Below are 10259 nucleotides of genomic sequence, written 5' to 3' on the forward strand. Positions count from 1 at the left end.
GAGACCCTATTGCTGAAGACACCATATGCTGCTGGCACAGAACATGGAGATAACTGGATGTAATCTGGAAGGGAGCCAATTCCCAGACAGCCTGTTTAATACTGAAAAGCACTACATGAGCTACTGGGGGAAAGTGGTCAACAACAGTGTGAGCAATCAGGGGTCTAAGCTACTCAGAGCAAACACCCTGATGAGAAGTAAAGACAAGTGAAATGGCGACACGTAACTTGGGCTAAGAGGTTTCCTCAGTGCAAAGGAACCCATATCTGGGATTGAGAACCAGATCAGAATACTATGGAGACAAAGATTATGTTCTCCAGTGTCAAACTCTCACTAGTCTTTGGTTAAAAGAGGGGTTACATCCATCAAATTCTACCTAAATTAATAAGGCTTATGCCAGTTAGCCTTGCAGACTTCACTCTCCCCTGGAGAATCTGTTTTTCTCTCTTTCAAAAGGGAGCAAGATCCAAGTAGATAAACTACCGCTTGCAGTTCAGCCAAACCCCAGCTGAAACCGCAGAATAATAGAGGAGATGAGCATGAGCGCAGCTTCCATGGTGAGCCTGACAATCAGCACCAAGGCGCAGGAGACAGACCCCGAGGATACTCAACACCTACCAAAGCAGAGATCCAGAGGCTCCTATGAGCTCATCATTGAAGTAGACTTAAAACACACCCACTATGGCTTAGGGAATTTTTCAGAAGAGGGGTGGAAAGATTGTAAGAGCCACAGGCTGGTACATCATGCCCAGAGACATTGCTCCCTCCCCCCTCCCCCCACAACTGACTGTTGCTCTCACAACACATTACCCACAACTCCATGGAGAATATCTGCATGCCCACTACGAGGGGTTCCAGCAGAAGGGAGAGCAGGGATGAGGCAAAGGATGGTACCACCTCACGATGTATCCATATTAAGTATGTCCATAATTAATAAATAAAGAACTAATGGGGAAAAGAACCCCATCTAATAAAGCCAAGTTATCCAATAAGACAGTCCCAGGGGTGTGATCCAAAGCTGGCTATGTTCCCTAGAGTTTCTGAGAAGTTCCTCCTCTGTTTCTTTTCCCAGCTATCATTCTTACCTTTGTTTTTTGCCTTGAGCACGGTCCTTCAGACAGACAAGTTTCCTCTGTAGCTTGTTTTGAGAGACAGGAAGTTTATAGGGGATGGTAGAGGCTGTGAGGAATGGGAGGAGCTTTGCCCTCTTCCTTGAAAGCCCTGCCAACTGAACCTTCAAGGGCTTAATAAGAGTACTGGAATTAAGCAAGATGCTCAAGTCTTGGGATCAAGAGTAATTACAGAATACCAGTTACAACAACAATGAGCATAATGCATACAGATAGTTTAAAAGAATTCTTTTTATAATGGGTATAATAAATACACATTCACAAATTGATAGGAATAGATAAATTTACCTATTTATAGAATATATTGATATAGATATATAATCTCCAAAATGGAATCACACATTAAGTATAATTTCCAACTTGATTTTTTTTTTACTCCATTACACCAATAACATTGTACCTATGAGAGCATTTTTTTAAATTAGGTAAAATGTTTTATTTTATTTTTTTAATTTTTTTATTAATTAGTTTTGTATTCAGCAAATACAGTCAGTTTGGTACCATTATTAGGCTCATCCATGACCTCCCCCCTCCCCTTGGCTCCTCCTTGTTGAGGTATATGGGTCGTGCATTGTGGAGTTAGCCCACAGTTACGGGTAAGATAAGAGTCTCTGCATATCATAACCAACATGTGGCTCTGACATTCTTTCCACCCCCTCTTCCACAAAATTTCCCTGAGCCATGTTGGGTTCAATTTTGGTCTGCTTCAGTGATGAGGTGTTGGGGGCCTCTGGGTCTCTGGCTCTCTGATTTGGTAGGAGTTGATTTTTCTCTGTGTTGGTCTCCTTCCCCTTTGTGCTGGCATCCAGTTCACCAGGAAAACATCACCCTTGCTTGTTTCGCCAATTTTTCTTAGTTTCAGCTGGGGCCCTTTTGAGGTATGATGGGGTGGTTCTATGAGAGCATTTTTAATGATTGCATGAGTTATGTTTGGTTGATGGTGTTTGTTGTCCACCTAACTAATACTCAGTTATGTAAGCATTATTTCTATCCTCACACTTGGTCTGGGTAAACATATTGTGTTCTTGGTTTCATGGAATTTGAATTCTTATTCTGGCCTGGATCTCTTAGACTTCATGACTTCTGAATCTCAGCCCTCCATGGTCACCTGTTCATAAATTGCTCATTATGCTCAGATCCCCCTTTTTTCTTGCATTTCTCTATTAGTGTATGCTAGCTTGGGCAAGCCTACTGGGACTTCTCAAGTTTCCTATACAGTGCTCTCCTTGATGTAGAACTGGATAGCTTTTCTTGCTTCTAATCTCATTTAGCATTGACACTTTAAAAATATTTATTTTCAAGGAGAAAAAGAGAGAGAGAGAGAGAGAGGGAGGGAGAATGGGCACTCCAGGGCCTCCAGCTGTTGCAAATGAACTCTAGACACATGTGCCACTTTGTGCATCAGGTTTTATGTGGGTACTGGGGAACTGAACCCAGGTTGTAAGGATATCCATGCAAGTGCCTTAACCATAGTCACATCTTCAGCCCCAGTACTGATGAGCTTTAGAAGGGTAAATCAAGAGCTAAAAAGCCCTTTTGTATCTGGAATTTAGTCAAAATGATGAAGGTGGGCTGGAGCGATGGCTTAGTGGTTAAGCACTTGCCTGTGAAGCCTAAGAACTCTGGTTCGAGGCTCGATTCCCCGGAACCCATGTTAGACAGATGCACAAGGGGGCGCACGCGTCTGGAGTTCATTTGCAGTGGCTGGAGGCCCTGGCGTGCCTATTCTCTCTCTCTCTCTCTCTCTGCCTCTTTCTCTCACTCTGTCGCTCTCAAATAAATAAATTAAAATGAGCAAAAAAATAAAATTTAAAAATATGATGAAGGTAAGGGACTCTGCTTTCTGATTTGAGAAGATGAGAAGACTAGAGGCCCTGAGATGTTTCCTATAAATTAATACACACAGTACTTATTAATACTTAGTTACATAAGTTATTAAATAAATATCAATCACTTCCTAGGTGCCACAAATCTGTAGGCTGTAGATTCAGTAATGAATGATGAGCAAATCTCCTTATTTTGTGGACCTTGACTCAGTCACTAGTGGAAGGAGCCAGATAACCAATCAGCAGTAGATGTTGATGAGCAATATGGAGAAAAATACAGACGGGAAGGAAGCACTGGAGACTCGGAGTCAAGGCAATTTAATATTTTATTTTTATGTATTTATTTATTTGGCAGAGAGAGAGAGAGAGAGAGAGAGAGAGAGAGAGAGAGAGAGAGAGAGCACACTCCAGGGCCTCCAATTACTGCAAATGAACTCTAGACACATGTGCCACCTTGTGCATCTGGCTAACGTGGGTCCTGAGGAATCAAACCTAGGTCCTTTGGCTTTGTAGTCAAACGTAAGCCATACCTCCAGTCCTCAAGGGCAATTTAATAGTGTTAAATAAGGTGTCCAAGGGATAGCATTTTCACTAAAGCTTAACTTGATCATAATGGAAAGCTTCTCTGTTTCATAAATACAGCAATTCTATGATAAGAGTAACAGACCAACAAAGATTATGTTCAGTGACTAAGATTCAAAAGAGGTGAACTCATTTCTCAGTTACTACTCAAAGGACAGCTGGGTCACAAATATTTGGAAATATTCTATGAATAATTCTCCAATTATGTCTTCATGATGCCCTCTATAATTAAGTTATGATGTTGCAGAAGCCCTGTTGATAGTGATTGTACCTGAGCATCATACTCAGAAGAAGTTTCTAGATGTTTTGGGAAAACTTTTAACCAATTGGATCCATGGGAGATGGCAGAGGCAAGTGGTTTTGTTCTGTCCCAGGCATACCTTATTCCTCAGAAACTTGCATCTTCTTGGAACTAGTATCAGCTGATAAGCATGCCCAACAGAGTTAAGTGCTGCCTGGCCAGTGGTTCTTAGGTGTGCAAAGTACAAATAAGCTTCCTGGTAGACACATACCTGCATGCACACATACACACACATACACACACACACACACACACACACACACACACACACACACACGGGGGCGGGGAGGAGATCATTCATAAGTGAACCAGTGAGCACTTGGCCAGTTTTCTTAGCAGATCTTCCTTAATGGTTTTCATATTTTTGCTGTCTTAAAAGCTATCTGCACTATTATACATTTCTTCTACACTAAGTCATTTTCTCAGAATAAATGTATATAACAGGAACTGCGGCGTGAAAGTGCAGATTTTTGAGCCTATAGCACTCCTTCAAGTTTAATGTACATAGGAAACACTTGGAGGTGTTAACATGCCGATAAATTTTTAACAGAAATAAGGTTGGTCTAAGTTTATTTCTAACAAGCTTCCTGGTGATTCCAGGTGTGTTCTTAGATCACATCTTGAGTTGTAAGTTTCTAATAGGCCTTCCCCAGCTGCCTTTATGAAGCAGGCACATATATATTTGAGGCAAGCCCAACAGACTGGCCTTTATTATGAGAGTGAGGGTGAGAATGGGTACACTAGGACCTGCAGCCACTGTAATTGAACTTGTGCACCATCTTGTGTGCATGTGTGACTTTGCACATGTGTTATCTTGTGTGTCTGGCTTATGTGGGATCTGAGGAGTTGGACATGGGTCCTTAGTCTTTTCAGGCAACAGCCTGAATGGCTAAGCCATTGCTTTAGCCTGAAGTATGGGTTTTTTAATAGTGTTTTGTACTTCAAAGTCTTTTAAGTTATAAAGACCTTCACCTATGTGGATTCATTTTATGAGTACAGGAACACAGGCATCACTATCACCCCTGGTCTTTGGAAGTAGAAATCTATTCCATATTGCTACAGAGATTAAGAATAACCAGTATAGTAATAAGCTTCTGTAAACAGTACGTCAGGACACACTGAGGAAAAAAACTGGGGTTTAGTCTAGCCTAGAGGATATGCATTATAATTGTTTAATAATTGCTAAAAAATGAAGGCTGATCTGGGGCTGAAGAGATAGCTCAGTTAATAAAGTGCTTGCCCTGAAAGCAGGAGGACCAGAGTTCAATTTACAGTAAGTAAAAATGCTGGGTGTAGTGGCATGTACTTGTAATATTAATGCTGGGGAGGTGGAGACAGGCAGTAGTACTCCAGGACTTTGCTGGCCAGCCAATATAGCCTACTTGGTGAATGCCAGGCCATTGTGAGACCCCCATCAAACAGTTGGACAACATTTCTGAGAAATGAAACCTGAGATTGTTCTCTGGCATTCATACACTTGTACAAACATGTCCCTCCCTCATGTACACACACACACACACACACACACACACACACACACACACACACACCCCAATAAAAGGAAAGAAGTCTGATCTGTGGGAAACATCATGGAAGCCTGTTCTTGATAACATAGTAAATCTAACTAGGACCAGAGAAATTGCATTAAATTAGCCCTCCATCTGAGGAAGACTTTACTAGCAAATAGTGCTGTATAAATATAGGATGAGGTGTTTTATAAGAGAGTGAATTCAACATTACTGTGCATATTTAAACAGATAGAGGAACAAGTGTGCAAGAATCATAGGGAGATTCAGTATGTGACAGTGAAATAAAGTTGTCACTAATGAGTCCAGGGTCTGAGATCAGAAATTCTATCATTATCAGTTAATGCTGTACAAGAGGTGTACACATGCTGAGGACATCTGGTTACTTTGGGGGAATGAGAGGCTTATTCACAGATTCATATGGTCAGGAGTCCTGGACTGACCCTAAACCATTCCTGGAAGTGTTCAAGCTCAGTTTGTTGGGAACACCAGTGAGAACATGAACATATAAGCCATGTTCATTCCCTCCTTAATTTTAAGCCATTTCTCAGAAGTCTTAAAGCCTTGTTACTGTAGGCTGGGAGAACAGGTGCTCTCATTATGTCACTTCATAGCATAGGTAAACCACCAGCCAAACTTGTTTTCTTTTTAGACGAATCATCCTTGCTTTCTTTTTAGATGAACCATCCTTGTTTACTATGTGATGTGTTTAGTTCCATCACTACCTATGTGCCCTGTATGTTCTAGGGCAGTTCCTTTTAGAAATTCAGGTCAATCAAGTGAATGGTTAAGCACCTTTACTTCTCCTTTTCACACCTCATAGAAGTGGTGAAGGAGCTTGGCAAAAATGTACACCTAAGAACACTGATAAAGGGAAATATTCTGTGGACCAGAGTAGAGTCAAATTTCTTTTCCCTCTTTCCCTCTCTTTCTCTCTCTCTCATTATAGAAGGCTAGTCTGTTGAGCTTGCCTCAAAACAAAAAAAACCCTTAAATCTCTCAGTCCAATATCATTAGCCATGCACATCAATGTCCATTACAAATTTAATGTTAATCAAACTCTCTGGGCATGGGAAGCAGAATGTGGCCATCCTATGTCAGTAGCCCAGGTCCAGCAAGGTTTTCTGTCTTCCTTCCCCTTAGAAAGTTTATAAGCCAGGCTGGAGAGATGGCTTAGCGGTTAAGCGCTTGCCTGTGAAGCCTAAGGACCCTGGTTTGAGGCTCAGTTTCCCAGGACCCACGTTGGCCAGATGCACAAGGGGGCACACACATCTGGAATTCATCTGCAGTGGCTGGAAGCCCTGGTGCACCCATTCTCTCTCTCTCTGCCTCTTCCTCTGTCTGTTGCTCTCAAATAAATAAATAAAAATGAACCAAAAAAAGAGAAAGTTCATAAGCCAAGTCTCTAAGTTCAATTCTCTCTGAATTTAGCATTCTCAAACTCTCATCATAATTGTCCATAATACTTGGTTTACTACTCCAGAAGGCATCTTCAGTTGCAAACACCAAGTTTCCCATTCTTTGAGTGTGCAAATTCCCAAAAACCAAAATCCACATGGTCAGATTCATCTCAGCACTCTATCCCGCTCTTGGTACCAATTTCTATAGTAGTCAGCTTCAGGTCACTGAGATGAACTTCCAAACCAGGCACAGTTACAGAAGACCCAACATTTATTGAAGCTTATAGATCCAGAGGAAGTTCTATAATTTTAGAAGAGTTGAACCCCTCTTAAAAGACCAAGCAGAGAGAAGCCCCAAGCCAAAAATATTCTTAAAGCCACAGCACACATAAGCACACTTAGGAATTCCAGGTGGAACTCAGACACTTTAAGTATCTTTAGATTGGAATTCCAAATCTACCACTTAGGCTGGACCCTAAGATCCACCCAGTGATAACTCCTCCAGCCAGCCAGCTGGATATCTAAGAAGCTGTAATAAAACTTCTAAATCTATTGGGGGACATTTATTAAAGCTACCAGATCATACTTCACAGAGAAGACCCCACTGTTCTCTGGAAAAGGAGAGTAGGCTTGCCCACAAAAAACATCATTGCATACCCTTTTTTAACCCAAGCTGCTCTCACACTTGCTTGGAGAATCTGCTTTATTTTAGAACAGAGGAGAGTTGAGATCCATCAATAAGTCAAGAAGATAGCTGACTGCTTATCACAGACTTGCCACCTCTTCCACATCTGCCAGGGCCCAGGAGAATTTGCAGTAAAGCAGCACCTGCGCTTACTGCTAACCTGACAACCAGCTCCAGGGTGATGGTGGCAGACATGATCAAGCACAACATATCAAAGCAGAAATCCAGAGGCTACAAAGAACTCAACATTAAATCCGACTGCCAACAGGCTTTGCCATGACTCAGTGATCATGTGGAAGTGGGGCAGAAAGATTATAAGAGCTACAGAGTGGGTGGGATTATTCAAAGTCACAGTCCCCCCACTATCCCATGGGGACTGACTGAAGCCTTCATGATCCCACAGTAAATCCCATAACTCCACAGAGGAGGGCCCTAGGGAAACAGAAACAAGGGACAGGGAATATAGGGGTATAATCTTAAAGAATAATAAAAAAAACTGCAGCCACAGCTCAAAATATAAATTGTAAATGTAGTTTACCTTTGAACATTGCTTGAAGTTAAGAACATTGAGTCCCTTCACATCTCCTTTGTAATCTTGGTCAAATGTTTATTTAAAAAAATTTTTTTTGTTTATTTTATTTATTTATTTGAGAGCAACAGACAGAGAGAGAGAAAGAGGTAGATAGAGAGAGAATGGCCACGCCAGGACCTCCAGCCACTGCAAATGAACTCCAGATGTATGCGCCCCCTTGTGCATCTGGCTAACGTGGATCCTGGAGAATTGAGCCTTGAACCGGGGTCCTTAGGCTTCTCAGGCAAGCACTTAACCGCTAAGCCATCTCTCCAGCCCAAATGTTTATTTTTTATTCTATGTCAATATGCATACATATATGTGTATAACATGTATACATAAGTACTCATGTAATATTGTTCATATATGAAGTAGGTAACACTTCTCATAGGCATGATTACACATTTTGTTCCCATTTCATGCATAGATGTAGTATGTATAGATGGTACATATACACATGTATACATAATCTGTCATATACATATACATGCTTGTATATATGAATGCATATATAAGTATTGCATACATGTATAATAAAACAAAAAATGCATTTAACCATATCTATACAGAGTGCTGCCTACTTTATATATGAATAATATTACACAGTTGGTGACACAATTATGTTGTTTTAATTTGCAGTGCCCTCATGAGCTGTTTAGAGGAAATGATAGGCAAGTAGCTTTGGGAATTAACACTGGATTAATATTCAAGAGGCTTAGCTTTGCCTTTAATCCTCATGATATATCCAAGTTTTATTTCCTCATTGTAAAGTAGGGCAGGGTAATGGTAATTAGAGGACATACCTTAAAGATTAAGGAAGACATATTTGTAGAAGATTCAGACATGACACAAGATACAAACATAAGAGAGAAGACAGTCAACATCAAGTTATAGGATAATAGTACTATCTCTGCTATTTTATTTAATATGTTAATTTATGTTAGGATTTTAGAAGCATACTATAACACCAATTGTAGTATCTTATAGGCCATTAGACACAGAGCAGAGCAGTATTTTAAGTGAAAATCAATTATTGCCTTTCATAATGACCTGTTAACAAGGGTATTATTGAGTGTGAGTGACTTTGCTTGGGGTAACTACTACATTAGATTCAGTCATAAGTACACCCTATGTCCAAATATGTCCACAAGCAGATTTCACAGATGATCAGAACATGCACAGAAGCCTATGAAGTGTCCATTATGTGAGTAAATTTCTTCATCCTTTGCTATTCTCCAGTGATTCTTTGCTCTCTTCTTTGCCCCATAGGTAAAGATGATGGGGAAGGTCATGTGTATATAAAGACCAGGTACATAGAAGGCATAAATAGCTTTACATCAAATTTACTGTAATGATAAAAAGAAGACTATTCATTTGAATGAATAAGATATCAAGTTTAATTAACCAAAGAAGTATCAATTTGGCAAAAATATTGCAAATGTCATGGGCTCAAGACTTTGAAGTTAGCTGCTTGTCCACTCATTTTCATGGAGGAGAAGCCAGTTCCTCAGTCTTTAGTGGAGGAAGATACTCTCATGCCCAGTACATGCTTCAGAGGCAGACATCCCCATTCAAAATTTCATTTTTCTTGTTCTTACCAATAGATCACTCTTGAGTCATGGTCCCAGATGACACCCAGGGTCACAGACATATTGATAGACTGTAATTGTAATCACTATGGCTTTTATAGGCTCTTGTTCTGTTATATAATAAATAACAAACAAAACAAACATAAACACACACACAAACACACACATACACATGAATTCCCTGAAGCCACATATTGTTTAAAACAATTTTTATAATTAAAATAAAATTTTTATATCTACAACTGAATAGGGATAGATTGGTATGGATTTATTTTTTTTCTCAAATCAGAATATTTCTATGTCTTAGTCTTCCAGTTTAACAAGTTAGAATATTAATCTTGCTTTTATTAGATGTATACTTAGTATAGATGTTCTACATATCAGTATACTTACATTTTCTCTCCTAATGGAATTTTGTAACTATTTTTAACCTTGATGAGGTCTAATTTATATGTATTTTCTTGGACTGTGCATGTGATATTTTATCTAAGATGTAGCCTAAATCAAAGATTTTACTTTGTTTTTCTCTAAAGGCTTTTTTTCCCCTTAATTTTTTGATTCAAACTGAGTTACATTTTGCAAAACATGACCCAAAATTCTCCTCCTACCATTCTATGAATATTCAACTCCTTAACCCACTGTTGGAAGA

Source organism: Jaculus jaculus, chromosome 1, assembly GCF_020740685.1.
Source record: "Jaculus jaculus isolate mJacJac1 chromosome 1, mJacJac1.mat.Y.cur, whole genome shotgun sequence".
In the NCBI taxonomy this organism is placed as follows: domain Eukaryota; kingdom Metazoa; phylum Chordata; class Mammalia; order Rodentia; family Dipodidae; genus Jaculus; species Jaculus jaculus.